Here is a 21,141-nt window from a genome sequence, read left to right as displayed (position 1 = left end):
ATCATTGGAGAAAGTGGACATTATCTTCAGGCCCTTTTTAGCAGTACCGCATTTACTAAAAAAATGAGAATTTTTTTTTTCACATTTTTTGACTGGGGGTCACCTCTGATAAAAAATTGTGAAAATTCAGAGAGTAATGCCAGAACGTTTTGAAGATGATTTTTGTGTGGCATATATATTTGTACATCTACCCAGCAAACACACAACATTTTAAAAACATTTTTTAAATGTCATATGGACGTCTCTCACAAAATATTTCAATAAGATATCATTTAAACATAAAAAAAATGTTTATTTTATTGTTTTTGAAATGTTTTATTTCTAACATTTAAGTAAAATGTTTTACAACATTAACTAAATATTATTTGCTAATATCTTTTATTCATGTTCTCAAACATTGTTCTAAAATATCCCGTAGATATTTTATAATATAAAAAAATAATATTTTCGTCAATTGGTATTTTATATTTTAACAACATTTAAAATAAATATATTCCAAATATCCAAAAAACATTCTGCAAAAAAATGTTTTACAGAAAATGTAGTTTTGCTATTTGCATAAAATGTTTTATAACGTAAAATTAAAATGTTTTACATATAACATCTGAAAAATATCAGCTAAATGTTTTCTATAAAATATTCTGACAAACACATTACTTAATAGTCTTACTGATATTTTATTCAACATTTTACGGATATAAAAATAACATTTTATTTAAACTTTATTCAAAACCCCACAAACAACGTTTTGTGGAATTAGCTCGTTTTTTTTAGGATAAGATATAGTACTACATTTCATCAATATCATGACAAGCAAGATACTATGGTTGAAATCCTTAATTGATATCTTGAAGATCCTTGAAGTCAGATTTTATTCCTTCTTATATTAAAATTCAAAAGAGTCAACATTAAATTAAGCAATAATGTATTAATAAACAATCACCTTTCTTTAATGTTTATTCATTTCGTTCGTGTATATTTTAGGAATTAAGAAATGAAAACTGTAACTGTACTAAGTTCAATTTTCGTATCGTTTATATGCCTTACGGAAAACCGACCATTTCCGGAATCGACTTTTGTTTTATCACCGGAAATGATTTTGAAATTTGAATTTCGAAACGAAGACAGGATATCAACAAAGAGAGCCAAGAAAATTGTTTGCTACGCGATATATACTCACTTGGTAAGAATGATTAATCTGTTAAGATGAAACTTGTGCATTCATTGTGTGTGTTCAATCATAATCGGAACCAAATTACATCTGTTTCTGGAGGTGCGGACCAAGGTTTTGAAAAAAGGGGGGCCCCTACTCAAGGCAAGCAAACGTTTGGAGTGATACTTGTAAAAAGTCTTATACATTTATCTTATAAGTAGCTCCATAAGGGGGTCGGGGCCCCTAAATCCGCCACTGTTCAAGCATCTACGTACACCAATTATGAATTTGTTCATTGATATAAAAAAAATTATAAGGATATGTGGCTTGTGTGTTTGATTGCCAATACACCTTATCGCTATTTGTCCGCCATTACTGGCCATGGACATCACAAAAGTTCCTATAACATATTGACGTCATATTGGAAAATATTTGACACCACAATTGAAGTAATACACCTTATCGCTATTTGTCCGACATCACACAACTGTCACAAGTTCCCTTAAAATTTTGACGTCATCATAAAAAATATCTGATGCCACAATGGAAAAGTGATTGTTGTTTGACGTCAAAAGTTCAAGCAGGATAGATTCTCGGGTCAAGCGGGAATAGCGATAAGGTGTATTATTGTATGACGTATGCTGACGTAAAAAGTTCAAGCAGGACAGATTCCCAAATACTGAAATAGAGATAAGGTGTATGAGACAGCTATCCACCAGAATTTAAATGACTTGGATAAAAGAAATTATAGGTCACTGTACGGCTTTCAAAACTGAGAAAACCAATGCCATATAGTCCACTTTGAAGCCTTGACAAACAAATGTTAAATTTTTTCTCAACACAATTGAAACAAAACAACTAACTGCCTACATTAAATACACATTATGAAAAAGAAATTTGACAGACTTAAACCAACAACAACTATTGCAATAAGCATGACTCAATACCTTGTTTCCGAGGCACACAAACAAGTTACAATACTACTAATATAAGCACCATTTGAATATGGAGATTTTTTTTTCTAGTAAAATCAGTGTATGTATGTATTTGCAAAACAGTAAATTAAATTTCCCTTAACAGCTTAATGAACATTACAAAGACTATGTAAGACTTCAGTACAAGCAAGATAATATAAACTGTTGCTTAAAATTATATTTATTGCTTCATACACACAATGTACATACAATGCATCTTTTATTTTTTAACAGGAGCTAAAAGAAAAGCCACAAAGGTCAAGTTCAATATGCAGGTTTACAATTTGGAAGTGGCGCAGGTTCGTTGGAATGTCTACAACCTTTCAGGAGAATTTTGTTTTGAAGTAAGATTTTCATACATAATTACTGTTATTCCATATTTAATTCAAATATTTAGCCTAAACAATGCATTACATTTAAGATTTAGGGCAAACAATACAGAAAAGATATCTGGATATTTGAATAAATTATTTTTTTTTGTGACAAAATAGAAACAAGTTGTTTATTTAAATCAATCTTTTAGTCCAACAGTGTGCTTTCATAAACAACATATTTGCTTTCCTTTGAAGTATTTCAAATACATATAAACAACTCATTTAATGACATCTGTGTGTTTCTCGGAAGTTAAGTTATATTATTATCATCATTGCGAAAACAATGCATAACACTTCGATAAGTTATTATGTGCCTATAGTATACTTCTAGGACTGTATCATATGCCCTTAGATACAAATGACAAGTTGTAAACTATGTCACTCTACAGAGTTTAACACTTAAAAAGGACAATAAGATGTTTAATGACATTATGTAGCAGGGCTTTTAAAGGCCCCTACATGATACAATGCATTTATTGAAAACTAAAAAAAACAAGAAAAACAACAGCCTGATTTATACAAAACAATAAAAGAAAAAAAATATGATAGACAACAATCAACGAGTATAATAAAATAAGACTCTTGACTGGACACATATCTAGTCTAAAGTTTTTTATGTGTTTTTTTTTAATAACTAAATGAAGTTCAGCGTGGCATATTGCTCTCTCTTAACACGGTCAGCCATTTATCGTCCCCTTCCGACAGACTATCATCGTTATTTGTTTCAAAACTTTAAAGGGGAGGGGATGTATATCCTTCAGGCAACGTGAATCGTTCTATAATAAAGGAATGTGCAAGAAGTTTATATATGAATGTAAGATTAATTTTTTTTTCAGAAGCATGGCACAGCAAGAAAAAGATATAAGGCACTACAAGGCATTCCAAGTGATTCTGAATAAGACAATTGATTGACTTTTTCAATGTATTCTTAAATAAATCAAATAGTTGATGTAAAATGGTGTTTTGTTCTCATCTCGTCAGCCAATTATCAATGATAATTGACTTAAGATGTAACCCTATTAGAAGTGTAGCGTTTTAGTTTAGAAAGAGAAGTTGTATTGAAAAATCTGAATTTGGGACACAAGTTTTAGTCAATGTAACTTGAACTTAAAATGTGTATAATGTTTGCATAATGTCCAATGGCATATATGTCATGCATGGTCAGGTTGACATATGCATGATGTGTATAAGATAGGTAATAAAAGTTTAGAGTGAAAAACTAAACATTATACCATTGTGGTTGGAATGTGGGCTTTCTTGCACTGTCTGTCGTCTGTCCACCTATATTTGTCGGATTTTGTCCAACAAATATTTTCATCTCTGTTTTTCCCAAAACTGCTTATAAAGATGAGTTCATATTTAATGAGCTGTTTGATAGTGATGAACTGTGATGTGTGAACATTTTTGTATCTGGCACCTGTTTCCTGTTTACTTATACATTGTATTTCAAAATGTTGAATGTTCTCAAATTTTTCATTACTTTAATTAGTAATGCTGATGAACAGAATGACTTCATATTTGGTAAGTGGCTTGACCATGATGAGTTGTGTCTGCCATTTTGGATGTGTCAAAATTTGTAGATACTTCTTGTTTTTAGAGACTTTGAATTGTGAATTTCATATGCTTAGCAAAACAACTGATTTATTCTTGTTTGTATATAGAATTAATCACTGTGTATAAATTAATTTAACTAATGATTTGTTATTTAAAAAAGCAGGAAACTCAATCAAAAGTACAGAAATTTTTATATTGATATGATCTAGATATCAACCAAAAACATCTTCTTAAAACATTTTGAAAACATTTTTTAGGCACAGTCTCACTTGCAAGAAAACATCCAAAAAACATTTTTATAACATTATTTGATGTTCATGATGTTTTTCAAACGTTCAGAAAATATTTCTAGAAAATATTTTTTAAAAGATTATCAAAATGTTTTATACGCCATTGTTTTTCACATTATCATGATATTTCTTTACAACATTTTAATTATATTATGCAAATATTTTAGAAAATATATTAAAAAACGTTTTAGCGATATATATTCTACCATACATTTAATGTTTTTCTCACGTTTTTTTGTGATATTTTCATGACATTAGACACAACATTTTAAAAACATTTTAAAGATGTTTTTGTGTTTGCTGGGTAACGAACTATGAATTGCATGATTCTAGAAAGTATTAAATACCGTATACAGCGTCGACATTTCTTTATCATAGAGCTCAGAAAGTGTCAAAAACAGTAATATTACTTGGTATTTGATGTGAAACCGTATTTTTTGGTGACAAATGAATTATTGTTTAACTAGTTTTTAAGCTAAAGTCTGTTTCAAATTTGTAATGCGTTTTACCTTAGAAACAAGAGTGGTTTCGACTTTTGACTTACTGTGGAGAGAATATGTCATTTACTGAAGTTCTGCTGATTTGTTTGAAAAAAGCACGTACACGTCTAGAGTTTGGACATACAAATCGATTTTTAAACATGACAATCTCGATCCAAGTGCTGTTATCGAAATTCCCAATTCAGTGAAAATGTACAGAAATGATCCCCTTCGAATATTGAAATGTTCACTCGAATGACAGACTATAAAAATTAGAATAGGCATGATATTTTGTAGTTAACAAATAGTTTTCGATGTTTAAACACAAATATTTACACATTTTTCATATTTTGAAATGCTATAGTCTGTTTCAAAAATTTACTTTTATACGAAAATGGTTTCATTTAAAACTGTTGTTCAAAATTCACCGTAGTAGTTACATATTGGATCGGTTTTGGTATCAATATGATCAGTACTTGATGACATATAAAGAATCATTGGAGAAAGTGGACATTATCTTCAGGCCCTTTTTAGCAGTACCGCATTTACTCAAAAAATCTAAATTTTTTTTTACATTTTTTGACTGGTGTCACCTCTGATAAAAAATTGTGAAAATTCAGAGATAAATGCCAGAACGTTTTGAAGATGATTTTTGTGTGGCATATATATTTGTGCATCTAACGAACTATGAATTGCATGATTCTAGAAAGTATTAAATACCGTATACAGCGTCGACATTTCTTTATCATAGTGCTCAGAAAGTGTCAAAAACAGTAATTTTACTTGATATTTGATGTGAAACCGTATTTTTTGGTGACAAATGAATTATTGTTTAACTAGTTTTTAAGCTAAAGTCTGTTTCAAATTTGTATTGCGTTTTACCTTAGAAACAAGGGTGGATTCGACTTTTGACTTACTGTGGAGAGAATACGTCATTTTCTGAACTTCTGCTGATTTGTTTGAAAAAAGCACGTACACGTCTAGAGTTTGGACATACAAATCGATTTTTAAACATGACAATCTCGATCCAAGTGCTGTTATCGAAATTACCAAATTCAGTGAAAATGTACAGAAATGATCCCCTTCGAACATTGAAATGTTCACTCGAATGACAGACTATAAAAATTAGAATAGGTATGAGATTTTGTAGTTAACAAATAGTTTTCGATGTTTAAACACAAATATTTACACATTTTTCATATTTGAAATGCTATAGTCTGTTTCAAAAATGTACTTTTATACGAAAATGGTTTCATTTAAAACTGTTGTTCAAAATTCACCGTAGTAGTTACATATTGGATCGGTTTTGGTATCAATATGATCAGTACTTGATGACATATAAAGAATCATTGGAGAAAGTGGACATTATCTTCAGGCCCTTTTTAGCAGTACCGCATTTACTAAAAAAATCAGAATTTTTTTTTCACATTTTTTGACTGGGGGTCACCTCTGATAAAAAATTGTGAAAATTCAGAGAGTAATGCCAGAACGTTTTGAAGATGATTTTTGTGTGGCATATATATTTGTGCATCTAACGAACTATGAATTGCATGATTCTAGAAAGTATTTTTAGCAGTACCGCATTTACTCAAAAAATATGATTTTTTTTTCACATTTTTTGACTGGGGTCACCTCTGATAAAAAATTGTGAAAATTCAGAGAGTAATGCCAGAACGTTTTGAAGATGATTTTTGTGTGGCATATATATTTGTGCATCTAACGAACTATGAACTGCATGATTCTAGAAAGTATTAAATACCGTATACAGCGTCGACATTTCTTTATCATAGTGCTCAGAAAGTGTCAAAAACAGTAATTTTACTTGATATTTGATGTGAAACAGTATTTTTTGGTGACAAATGAATTATTGTTTAACTAGTTTTTAAGCTATAGTCTGTTTCATATTTGTATTGCGTTTTACCTTAGAAACAAGGGTGGGTTCGACTTTTGACTTACTGTGGAGAGAATACGTCATTTTCTGAACTTCTGCTGATTTTTTTGAAAAAAAGCACGTACACGTCTAGAGTTTGGACATACAAATCGATTTTTAAACATGACAATCTCGATCCAAGTGCTGTTATCGAAATTACCAAATTCAGTGAAAATGTACAGAAATGATCCCCTTCGAACATTGAAATGTTCACTCGAATGACAGACTATAAAAATTAGAATAGGCATGAGATTTTGTAATAAACAAATAGTTTTCGATGTTTAAACACAAATATTTACACATTTTTTATATTTTGAAATGCTATAGTCTGTTTCAAAAATGTACTTTTATATGAAAATGGTTTCATTTAAAACTGTTGTTCAAAATTCACCGTAGTAGTTACATATTGGATCGGTTTTGGTATCAATATGATCAGTACTTGATGACATATAAAGAATCATTGGAGAAAGTGGATATTATCTTCAGGCCCTTTTTAGCAGTACCGCATTTACTCAAAAAATCAGATTTTTTTTTCACATATTTTGACTGGGGTCACCTCTGATAAAAAATTGTGAAAATTCAGAGAGTAATGCCAGAACGTTTTGAAGATGATTTTTGTGTGGCATATATATTTGTGCATCTAACGAACTATGAATTGCATGATTCTAGAAAGTATTAAATACCGTATAGGTTACAATCAACCATTAGATTTTATGGGCGCAGCCAGTTTATGAGCATAACATGGTATTCAGAATTAAGAGTATAGCTAATCCTGATTGGTGGATATGTGCGACCGTTATATTTTGTTATTAGAGACTTCGTGCATTCTGCATTATACCAAAGGCCAAATAAATTATTTGCCTTAGCCCTAACGGAACCGAGATGTCATTTAATCGCTAAGATGAGACACGTATTTTTAAGTGCAAAATTGATAGGCATGGGAGATAAGTACAAATTACGCTAAGAAAAGCAACGCGAACCTATATTTTTTGGACCAAAAAATACTGTCCTAATAACTTTTCTTTAATTCTAGCAAGGTTTCGTTAAAAAAATCAACTTTCTAAAGTCTGTATCTCAAAAAAGGCTTTCATTGTCGCCTATGGAGAAATTAATTGTTTATTTCAATCTGTAGCTGTTCGGAAAACAATATTTTGTTAATTTAACATATACAAATGTTTATGATTTTGTTGGCAGTTGGAATATCTCTAAAGAAATTGAAACCCATAAAGGCATTTTAGAAGGTTTTCATATGTTTAATTGGTCACATAAATTATCTGTTTATGTATATTGGTACATATGTAGATGAGATTAAGAAATGAAGAAAAAAAAAATCGATTATGATGGTCTAGACTGATATTGAAAAAAAAATGTTTGGTTTGAAAGCACTTAGGTAAATTTAAAAAGATAGCGCGCAGATACATTTATTAAATGTAAAAAATAATTGCAAAACAAATAAACAGATTTTTCAAGTAAAAAATATTAAATTAGAAGAAAGTTGAACAGATAATAAGACTTTTACTTTTTACAGACTATAATCAATTAATATCAAAGTTCCTGTTACAAAGGGTCAATAGAATACTTTGAAATGTTGTTCAGGAAAATAAATAAATTGTGGGAAGAAGGATCATTGCTATTAGTTAAAAATATTCTCAATATTTGTTTTCATCTTTTTCCCCAAATATCGTGTTATTTAATATGCAAAGATGAACAGATTTTGAAAAAAATTGGATGACATATAATGTATGTTTTCGGCAAGCATTGCGGTTAATGAAATAATATGCATTCCCACGTATATTTGATATTGAAAAAAAATAACAGATAATTAACATAAACATGGGGATTCGGTGTTATACGTAACATAAGGGCATACGATATAGAAAAGATCTTTAGTTGATTTTTCCTTAACATTTTGTCACACCATTCAATTTTGATTTACAATATTGTAATATGCGAAGAAAAATATATCATCATGAATTACTTTTTCGAGATATTGAAGTTTAAATTTGCATTTTTCCTGTAAAAACACAAATTTCATTTTTCAATACTTATCCGATATAAAATAGCTTTCTAACGGAAAGAGATATTTTCTCCCGATTTTTTGCAAAATGTTCCTTCATTTATTGGTCTTTAAGACAGTCCAAAATGAGGGTTTAATGTGATAAAATATTTGTGAAGTCATATAATTATTGGTAATGAAAAGCCATACATTGTTTACTACTTATACAAATGCATATAGAAAAAAAAATTACATCGTTGATTTTTTCTTGCTATTTCGATATAAAATTTTTGAAATAATACATAGTCGATTGCAAAAGAAAAAAAATGGTGGTCCATGTGCTCATTTTTTATCTTCGTCGCCAAAGACGGAAGCAGGTCTAGTAACTGCTCGACTCTGTCCGTCCGTATGTCCTTCCGTTCCTTTTTCCCCTCCGTCTCTCCGTCCGAAAGACTTCTATGAAAGGGAATTATTCAATATTTAATATGAAGCCTCATAATGTTAAGATTAAGCGAGTACGCAATTTAAATATTTGCCATGTATCCACTTCCTGTTTGCCGATAGTTTGAAATGTTACAACACTCGTTGTACAAGGTTTTTCGTCAGTTTTCTCGGCTTCTATAAGGGAATGGTTTAATATGTAGTCTGTAGCTTGATAATGTTGAGTTGTAGCAAGTTAGCAATTTTTACATTTGCTATGTAGCCACTTCCTGTTTGCCGATAGTTTAAAATTTTGCAACACTCAATGCACAAGGTAAATTTTAGTCAAAGTTTTCTTTGTATCAGTGAAAGAAACTGATCAGTTAAGCTCCAGTCAGTATACATAGTACCTCGATTTTTTGTTTGCAGCGACACAGGTCCAGACCAAGTATTGGTCTATTTTGCATGTAGCTAGCGATAGAATAACCTAGTTTTTCAAATATTCTTCAATTGCCTTGAATTTTATCCCTCCCCCGCAGACAATTTCGTGTGTTTAAGTATACAACACATAAAAATGAGACGATGTGATATGATTGCCAATGAGGCAACTCTCTACCAGAGACCAAAATGACATAAAAGCTTATAACTATAGGTCACCGAACGGCCTTCAACAATGAGTAAAACCCATACCGCATAATCAGCTATAAAAGGCCCCGAAATGACAACTGTTAAACAATTCAAACGAGAAAACTAACGGCCTGATTTATGTACAAAACAATTAACGAAAAATAAATATGATATACAGCAACAAACGACAACCAATAAGTTACATGATCCTTACTTGAGACAGACACAAACCGAATGTGGCGGGGTATTAGTTTGTTGGCGCCAAACTGTTTCAACCCAAAGGTTATCAGAGGAATTATTGTTCCTAAAAGACAAATTATGACAAATTTTAACACCTTTCTTCTTGAAAACTATAATAGATAGGCAGAAAATGAAAATACCACTTTATAGATTTTGTGCGTTCGAAGTTGTTTTTTATACCCAGTGATTTTATAGATTTATCTTCATTAGGAACGCTTAAACCTAAGCGTTTGAAAAACAGAAAATCATAATACAAGCAATGTTAGTAACCATATGACATGCAAAAGCCAAAACAGAATAGTTAAAGTTATTTAAGGTCTAATTTGCTTGAGGAATAAGGAACCTTAAACTTTTAATAATTTCTAAATTTCTCAACAGGTAATTTTAGAAAAAAAGTCAGTACCAAATAACTGACTACGCTCATGACTTTACCATCAGAGACCACCAGCAGCGATATCAACTCAGCGGCAGTAAAGGAAAAACATTTTTTTTTTAATTTCCTGCATCCAAGGCGCATTTCTGGATTTACCTTCACCAGGAACGCTCAAACCTTAAATATTTGAAAGCAAGGATACATAAATACGTAGAAACATTTGGAGCTATATAACCAAAATGAATCTTTAACGAATGACAAAATTCATTTAAGGTCAACTTTGCCAAAGGTAGTTGGAATCTTAGTTTCGTAATGATTTCTTAATTCATCAAGGGCAATTTTAGAGAAAAAAGGGTCTAATCATGTCAGTATCAAAGAACTGACTACTGAGATGATGGTATAACCGGGGACTAACAGTCAATTAGAAGTGGTATCGACCCAGTGCTTGTAAATGAAATTCATCTATATCGGGTAACATATTTTGTTAAATGTATATTGAAATATCTACTCGGACAATGTTAGCTGTAACTTAGCGAAATATTGACTTCCCAGTTACTTGGTGCTTCCCATTTCATTAGTGAACTCATTTGAAACCATTTTAGTCACATACAATCGTCGTAAGATATTAAAGTTTAAAGTTGTCTAATATTTGATTAGTTAACGGAAGAGTTTTGGGCGACGAAGAAAAAAGTGGAGGAAAGCAGAAAGGTCAACTTTTTATGTCGACGAAAAGTTATATAATTGATGATTATGTTCATTTTGTTGTATCACTTTGTTTGATATAGTTTCGATTTGGACTCGGACTTGACAGTCTTTTTCTCCAAATTACACATTAGATAAATGTCTTGAAAACTGACTCTGGTACATCAAACGAAAACATCACATGATAAATGATGTGCTCCTGTAGCGCTTTCTGGATTTACGCTCATCAGGAACACTCACATATATGTTTCATATATACAAACAATTTACATATGAAAGCAAGGGATGTAGAAATACATTTTTCTGCTTCGATAATACAATAAAGTATTGTTTACAGTATCATTCCTACATATTAAAGTAAACGCGACTCTATCCGTTATAAACCTCGTTGGTATTTGGAATGTATGTTTGGAATGCTGATTAACTGCGTTTCAAAAACATAAATATTAAGAACTTTTTAATAACATATTTGTCAGGGAATCATTTGGTTTTCCATATGCAAACACCACACTGTCCTAGTGAATATGTTCTGTTTGTAATGTGACAGTTACGTTACCCAATAGTCCGTACAATATCCGTTATATCGGAAAGAGAGCAATTAAATATTTTATTAGACTAACTTGATATGAAATTGAATGTGTCGTTTATAAGACTGTTTGATCAATGCAATATTATATTGAAGTTTAAATTTGCATTTTTCCTGTAAAAACACAAATTGCATTTTTCAATACTTATCCGAAATAAAATAGCTTTCTAACGGAAAGAGATATTTTCTCCCGATTTTTTGCAAAATGTTCCTTCATTTATTGGTCTTTAAGACAGTCCAAAATGAGGGTTTAATGTGATAAAATATTTGTGAAGTCATATAATTATTGGTAATGAAAAGCCATACATTGTTTACTACTTATACAAATGCATATAGAAAAAAAAATTATATCGTTGATTTTTTTTCTTGCTATTTCGATATAAAATTTTTGAAATAATACATAGTCGATTGCAAAAGAAAAAAAATGGTGGTCCATGTGCTCATTTTTTATCTTCGTCGCCAAAGACTGAAGCAGGTCTACTAACTGCTCGACTCTGTCCGTCCGTATGTCCTTCCGTTCCTTTTTCCCTTCCGTCTCTCCGTCCGAAAGACTAGACTTCTATGAAAGGGAATTATTCAATATTTAATATGCAACCTCATAATGTTAAGATTAAGCGAGTACGCAATTTAAATATTTGCCATGTATCCACTTCCTGTTTGCCGATAGTTTGAAATGTTACAACACTCGTTGTACAAGGTTTTTCGTCAGTTTTCTCGGCTTCTATAAGGGAATGGTTTAATATGTAGTCTGTAGCTTGATAATGTTGAGTTGTAGCAAGTTAGCAATTTTTACATTTGCTATGTAGCCACTTCCTGTTTGCCGATAGTTTAAAATTTTGCAACACTCAATGCACAAGGTAAATTTTAGTCAAAGTTTTCTTTGTATCAGTGAAAGAAACTTATCAGTTAAGCTCCAGTCAGTACACATAGTACCTCGATTTTTTGTTTGCAGCGACACAGGTCCAGACCAAGTATTGGTCTATTTTGCATGTAGCTAGAGATAGAATAACCTAGTTTTTCAAATATTCTTCAATTGCCTTGAATTTTATCCCTCCCCCGCAGACAATTTCGTGTGTTTAAGTATACAACACATAAAAATGAGACGATGTGATATGATTGCCAATGAGGCAACTCTCTACCAGAGACCAAAATGACATAAAAGCTTACAACTATAGGTCACCGAACGGCCTTCAACAATGAGTAAAACCCATACCGCATAATCAGCTATAAAAGGCCCCGAAATGACAACTGTTAAACAATTCAAACGAGAAAACTAACGGCCTGATTTATGTACAAAACAATTAACGAAAAATAAATATGATATACAGCAACAAACGACAACCAATAAGTTACATGATCCTTACTTGAGACAGACACAAACCGAATGTGGCGGGATATTAGTTTGTTGGCGCCAAACTGTTTCAACCCAAAGTTTATCAGAGGAATTATTGTTCCTAAAAGACAAATTATGACAAATTTTAACACCTTTCTTCTTGAAAACTATAATAGATAGGCAGAAAATGAAAATACCACTTTATAGATTTTGTGCGTTCGAAGTTGTTTTTTATACCCAGTGATTTTATAGATTTATCTTCATTAAGAACGCTTAAACCTAAGCGTTTGAAAAACAGAAAATCATAATACAAGCAATGTTAGTAACCATATGACATGCAGAAGCCAAAACAGAATAGTTAAAGTCATTTAAGGTCTAATTTGCTTGAGGAATAAGGAACCTTAAACTCTTAATAATTTCTAAATTTCTCAACAGGTAATTTTAGAAAAAAAGTCAGTACCAAATAACTGACTACGCTCATGACTTTACCATCAGAGACCACCAGCAGCGATATCAACTCAGCGGCAGTAAAGGAAAAACATTTTTTTTTTAATTTCCTGCATCCAAGGCGCATTTCTGGATTTACCTTCACCAGGAACGCTCAAACCTTAAATATTTGAAAGCAAGGATACATAAATACGTAGAAACATTTGGAGCTATATAACCAAAATGAATCTTTAACGAATGACAAAATTCATTTAAGGTCAACTTTGCCAAAGGTAGTTGGAATCTTAGTTTCGTAATGATTTCTTAATTCATCAAGGGCAATTTTAGAGAAAAAAGGGTCTAATCATGTCAGTATCAAAGAACTGACTACTGAGATGAAGGTATAACCGGGGACTAACAGTCAATTAGAAGTGGTATCGACCCAGTGCTTGTAAATGAAATTCATCTATATCGGGTAACATATTTTGTTAAATGTATATTGAAATATCTACTCGGACAATGTTAGCTGTAACTAAGCGAAATATTGACTTCCCAGTTACTTGGTGCTTCCCATTTCATTAGTGAACTCATTTGAAACCATTTTAGTCACATACAATCGTCGTAAGATATTAAAGTTTAAAGTTGTCTAATATTTGATTAGTTAACGGAAGAGTTTTGGGCGACGAAGAAAAAAGTGGAGGAAAGCAGAAAGGTCAACTTTTTATGTCGACGAAAAGTTATATAATTGATGATTATGTTCATTTTGTTGTATCACTTTGTTTGATACAGTTTCGATTTGGACTCGGACTTGACAGTCTTTCTCCAAATTACACATTAGATAAATGTCTTGAAAACTGACTCTGGTACATCAAACGAAAACATCACATGATAAATGATGTGCTCCTGTAGCGCTTTCTGGATTTACGCTCATCAGGAACACTCACATATATGTTTCATATAAACAAACAATTTACATATGAAAGCAAGGAATATAGAAATACATTTTTCTGCTTTGATAATACAATAAAGTATTGTTTACAGTATCATTCCTACATATTAAAGTAAACGCGACTCTATCCGTTATAAACCTCGTTGGTATTTGGAATGTATGTTTGGAATGCTGATTAACTGCGTTTCAAAAACATAAATATGAAGAACTTTTTAATAACATATTTGTCAGGGAATCATTTGGTTTTCCATATGCAAACACCACACTGTCCTAGTGAATATGTTCTGTTTGTAATGTGACAGTTACGTTACCCAATAGTCCGTACAATATCCGTTATATCGGAAAGAGAGCAATTAAATATTTTATTAGACTAACTTGATATGAAATTGAATGTGTCGTTTATAAGACTGTTTGATCAATGCAATATTATATTGAAGTTTAAATTTGCATTTTTCCTGTAAAAGCACAAATTGCATTTTTCAATACTTATCCGAAATAAAATAGCTTTCTAACGGAAAGAGATATTTTCTCCCGATTTTTTGCAAAATGTTCCTTCATTTATTGGTCTTTAAGACAGTTCAAAATGAGGTTTTAATGTGATAAAATAGTTGTGAAGTCATATAATTATTGGTAATGAAAAGCCATACATTGTTTACTACTTATACAAATGCATATAGAAAAAAAAATTATATCGTTGATTTTTTTTCTTGCTATTTCGATATAAAATTTTTGAAATAATACATAGTCGATTGCAAAAGAAAAAAAATGGTGGTCCATGTGCTCATTTTTTATCTTCGTCGCCAAAGACTGAAGCAGGTCTAGTAACTGCTCGACTCTGTCCGTCCGTATGTCCTTCCGTTCCTTTTTCCCTTCCGTCTCTCCGTCCGAAAGACTTCTATGAAAGGGAATTATTCAATATTTAATATGCAACCTCATAATGTTAAGATTAAGCGAGTACGCAATTTAAATATTTGCCATGTATCCACTTCCTGTTTGCCGATAGTTTGAAATGTTACAACACTCGTTGTACAAGGTTTTTCGTCAGTTTTCTCGGCTTCTATAAGGGAATGGTTTAATATGTAGTCTGTAGCTTGATAATGTTGAGTTGTAGCAAGTTAGCAATTTTTACATTTGCTATGTAGCCACTTCCTGTTTGCCGATAGTTTAAAATTTTGCAACACTCAATGCACAAGGTAAATTTTAGTCAAAGTTTTCTTTGTATCAGTGAAAGAAACTGATCAGTTAAGCTCCAATCAGTATACATAGTACCTCGATTTTTTGTTTGCAGCGACACAGGTCCAGACCAAGTATTGGTCTATTTTGCATGTAGCTAGAAATAGAATAACCTAGTTTTTCAAATATTCTTCAATTGCCTTGAATTTTATCCCTTCCCCGCAGACAATTTCGTGTGTTTAAGTATACAACACATAAAAATGAGACGATGTGATATGATTGCCAATGAGGCAACTCTCTACCAGAGACCAAAATGACATAAAAGCTTACAACTATAGGTCACCGAACGGCCTTCAACAATGAGTAAAACCCATTCCGCATAATCAGCTATAAAAGGCCCCGAAATGACAACTGTTAAACAATTCAAACGAGAAAACTAACGGCCTGATTTATGTACAAAACAATTAACGAAAAATAAATATGATATACAGCAACAAACGACAACCAATAAGTTACATGATCCTTAATTGAGACAGACACAAACCGAATGTGGCGGGGTATTAGTTTGTTGGCGCTAAACTGTTTCAACCCAAAGGTTATCAGAGGAATTATTGTTCCTAAAAGACAAATTATGACAAATGTTAACACCTTTCTTCTTGAAAACTATAATAGATAGGCAGAAAATGAAAATACCACTTTATAGATTTTGTGCGTTCGAAGTTGTTTTTTATACCCAGTGATTTTATAGATTTATCTTCATTAGGAACGCTTAAACCTAAGCGTTTGAAAAACAGAAAATCATAATACAAGCAATGTTAGTAACCATATGACATGCAGAAGCCAAAACAGAATAGTTAAAGTCATTTAAGGTCTAATTTGCTTGAGGAATAAGGAACCTTAAACTCTTAATAATTTCTAAATTTCTCAACAGGTAATTTTAGAAAAAAAGTCAGTACCAAATAACTGACTACGCTCATGACTTTACCATCAGAGACCACCAGCAGCGATATCAACTCAGCGGCAGTAAAGGAAAAACATTTTTTTTTTAATTTCCTGCATCCAAGGCGCATTTCTGGATTTACCTTCACCAGGAACGCTCAAACCTTAAATATTTGAAAGCAAGGATACATAAATACGTAGAAACATTTGGAGCTATATATCCAAAATGAATCTTTAACGAATGACAAAATTCATTTAAGGTCAACTTTGCCAAAGGTAGTTGGAATCTTAGTTTCGTAATGATTTCTTAATTCATCAAGGGCAATTTTAGAGAAAAAAGGGTCTAATCATGTCAGTATCAAAGAACTGACTACTGAGATGATGGTATAACCGGGGACTAACAGTCAATTAGAAGTGGTATCGACCCAGTGCTTTTAAATGAAATTCACTATATCGGTAATATATTTTATTATATGTATATTGAAATATCTACTCGGACAATGTTAGCTGTAACTAAGCCAAATATTGACTTCCCAGTTACTTGGTGCTTCCCATTTCATTAGTGAACTCATTTGAAACCATTTTAGTCAGCAACAATCGTCGTAAGATATTAAAGTTTAAAGTTGTCTAACATTTGAATAGTTAACGGTAGAGTTTTGGGACGACGAAGAAAAAAGTGGAGGAAAGCAGAAAGGTCAACTTTTTATATCGACGAAAAGTTAAATAATTGATGATTCTATGTTCATTTTGTTGTATCACTTTGTTTGATATAGTTCCGATTTGGACTCGCACTTGACAGTCTTTCTCCAAATTACACATTGGATAAATGCCTTGAAAACTTACTCTGGTACTTCAAACGAAAACATCACGTGATAATTGATGTGCTCCTGTAGCGCTTTCTGGATTTACGCTCATCAGGAACACTCACATATATGTTTCATATATACAAACATATGAAAGCAAGGGATGTAAAAATACATTTTACTGCTTCGATAATACAATAAAGTATTGTTTACAGTATCATTCCTACATATTAAAGTAAACGCGACTCTACATGTAGTAACGTTTATATCCTTTATAAACCTCGTTGGTATTTGGAATGTATGTTTGGAATGCTGAATAACTGCGTTTCAGAAACATAAATATTAAGAACTTTTTAATAACATATTTGTCAGGAAATCATTTGGTTTTCCATATGCAAACACCACACTGTCCTAGTGAATATGTTCTGTTTGTAATGTGACAGTTACGTTACCCAATAGTCCGTACAATATCCGTTATATCGGAAAGAGAGCAATTAAAAATGTATTAGACTAACTTGATATGAAATTGATTGTGTCGTTTATAAGACTGTTTGATCAATGCAATATTATAAGAAAACAAGTGCCTCTTTTATTTTAAAAATTATTTCCGAAACGATGACCTCGTTGCAGACACTACTATATCGTTGTTGAAAGTAAAAAAAAAAATACCCGGGGCGGCTACGGATCATTTTGAAACGTTAAATAATACAAAAAAATATTCGGCTTTACTAAAGGATGTATGGGTGTCTAAAATGAAAATGATAGTTTTTTTTTCTTAAACATTGCACAGTTGATCCCTACTATGTGTACATCGAAAATATAAAAAATATTGGGGGTCACCGGCCATATAAAAGATTTATATGGACCTGTATTAATCATACATTCTAGCCTATTTGTATAAATAAATAGGGTACACAATCACCTTTTTAGCATCAAGTCGTATTTTCATTAAAAAACAAATGATAGAAATTGCTCATATTTTAGAGATGAAGTACTTATATTATAAGCTTTTAAAAACCGGAATAAAATATATAGGTCACCGTCAATATAAGAAAGAAAACCCTCATTTTGTTTTGGTTTCCATTGGAGATTTTTTGCGATATTTCTTAAAAATATTCAATTCAGAGATTTTATATTTATTTTTTTATAAATTTTTTTAAGGTTTTAAGTGTTATTATCTGCCCAGACAGTAGGTGATTGACATGAAATATAAATAGTAAACTGAAGCCACTTATTTATAATTAGTTAATAAAGGTTAACATCTGTTGAATTATTTTAAAAACTTGACATTTTCATGAACAACATTTTGTTTATAATCTATGAAAATGTACTAAATTGCAATAACATAAATATTGAAATACCACACACTACATTCTAATATTAAAAGGTGTTGAATTATTCTGAAACACTATCCAGTTGATATTAACTTCATACAATTTTAATTTTCCTTTGACTCTTTCCATACTTTAGAGACATTTTATACACATATATGATTCTGCCTACATCTTAATAAAAAATCTATTAAAAATTATACATATTCAGAAATGTAGTATTTATACCAAATTTACTTTATTTTTTTTATTATTGTGAATTTATTTCCTGTCACTTTCTATCCGTGCATTTTGTTCCAACACTTTTTTCGTCAGACTTTTTTCTCCATTCAAAGTAAGTGCCCCCTCCTTACACCCATGGAGCCTTCCACTAAACATATACTAGTATTACAAAGTTTCTAAATAAATACCCGAAAGAGACATGCCACCAAAACGTGTTAAAAAGAAAAGACTTATTATTGTAATATACACACATCTGTGTTACAATCTGAATAATTGCTTTTCAATTAGTGATGTGCAGTACGCTAAAATTGTGTAAACACTAAAAATAGCAATGAACAAAAATTGTTTGTCTACATGTTAGCAGTAAAATCAATTTAGACAATTTAATAAATATTTAGGATTATCTAATTAATGTAATACTTTTATTGAAAAAACAAACTTTCACATTTGTCTATCATGTGTGTTCTTGTCTGTCTTAAGAGTAACTGGACCCATACTTTCTTGAGTTTATACTCTTTAAAAATTCATACCAATATTTCATAATACCGAGTTTTGCCCAGTAATACCAGGTAAAACCTGGGCAATACTAATAAAATCCGGGCAATACTCATAAAACCAGGGTTTTTGCCAACCCCGTTTTGAAATGCCTCACATTGTGTCATACACAGGCCTTTTTAGCTGACATTAATACAGTATTGGTATTGCTAATTGTTGAAGGCTTTACGGGTGCCATGTACTTGATAACATCATTGGTCTTTGGTCTATAGTGGATAGTTAGAATAAAAGGTTGAAAAATAAGAAACTTTTCATCACTTCTAACATTTTAGTGGACATATCAGATATTAAGGCCAACTCATGATATATACATGTAAGTCGAATTGTCAGATACTTCATTCGAAATGTCATATTAAACTTTAAAAAAAAATGGTTTCTTACACCTTTTATTGGGAGAATTTAATACTGGTTTTTATACGCCCGTCAAATTTTTGACGGGACATATTATGTTATACAAATGTCCGGCGTCCGTCCGTCTGTCTGTCCGTCTGTCCGTCTGTCTGTCCGTCTGTCTGTCCGGCGTAAACATGTCGCACCGTAACTTGAGAATGACTTATCCAAATTTCTTGAAACTTAACATAGTTGTTTCTTATGATGGTCAAACGATCTGTATACTTTTTGGTGAAAATAAGATTAAAACTTTTTGAGTTACGGGACTTAGTAACTAAAACAGGTGTGTGTTTTTTTTCACATGTCGCGCCGTATCTCAAAAACAATTTATGATTATTGCTTAAAACTTTACACACTTCTTAGTTATATTAATCTTAAGATCTGTATACTTTTTGGTGATGATTCAAAATTTTATTTTTGAGTTATTGAGTATTTTGTTAAAAAGGGGGAGGGGTTTTTCACATGTCGCGCCGTATCTCAAAAACAGTTTATGATTATTGCTTAAAACTTTACACACTTCTTAGTTATATTAACCTTAAGATCTGTATACTTTTTGGTTTTGATTCAAAATTTTATTTTTGAGTTATTGAGTATTTTGTAAAAAAAGGGGGAGGGGTTTTTCACATGTCGCGCCATATCTCAAAAATGATTTATGATTATTGCTTAAAATTTTACACACTTCTTAGTTATATTAATCTAAAGATCTGTATACTTTTTGGTTTTGATTCAAAATTTTATTTTTGAGATATTGATTTTTTTTTTAAAAGGGGTGTTTTCACATGTCGCGCCGTATCTCAAAAACGATTTATGATTATTGCTTAAAATTTTACACACTTCTTAGTTATATTAATCTAAAGATCTGTATACTTTTTGGTTTTGATTCAAAATTTTATTTTATAGATATTGAGTTTTTTGTAAAAAAAAAGGGGGTTTTCGCATGTCACGCCGTATGTCAGAAACTATTTATGCTTATTGCATAAAAATTCACACACAAGACGACGGGCGTATCATGCGCTCATGGCGCAGCTGTTTATTAATGTTTTATATACTTTAAACATCAATTTATCAAATTAGAAAGTTATGTTGTGTACCATACTGTTTGCGTTTGCTAAATAAGTTATTTAAAGATTATATATTATGCAAATCCATTGTGTAATGGCATTTAAATTTAGAACCTGGGAAAGATCTAACACAAAATTTCTCTTCCCATGATGTACGTATGTTTATATGTATTTCCAACAAGTTTATAAAGTCTGTATAATCATGATAATTGTCTTTATTGATTGGTTTACCACATATTTTGTTCTGTTGTTACATGTTCA

General features: G+C 31.3%; 1 protein-coding gene and 1 long non-coding RNA gene across 2 annotated transcripts in view; both read left to right on the top strand.

Moving 5' to 3' along the window:
- The window catches only part of LOC127729671 (uncharacterized), a 58,611-nt gene that overhangs the window by 20,976 nt on the left and 16,494 nt on the right, over positions 1–21,141 (top strand). The window lies entirely within an intron of this gene.
- On the top strand, positions 699–3,457 carry LOC127729680 (uncharacterized). The gene is made up of 3 exons (XR_007994763.1): positions 699–1,183; positions 2,362–2,471; positions 3,338–3,457. It is a non-coding gene; the product is annotated as an uncharacterized LOC127729680 (long non-coding RNA).

Source organism: Mytilus californianus, unplaced genomic scaffold (assembly GCF_021869535.1).
Source record: "Mytilus californianus isolate M0D057914Y unplaced genomic scaffold, xbMytCali1.0.p SCAF_2, whole genome shotgun sequence".
Classification (NCBI taxonomy): Eukaryota; Metazoa; Mollusca; class Bivalvia; order Mytilida; family Mytilidae; genus Mytilus; species Mytilus californianus.
This window is presented reverse-complemented; position numbering and strand designations above follow the sequence as displayed.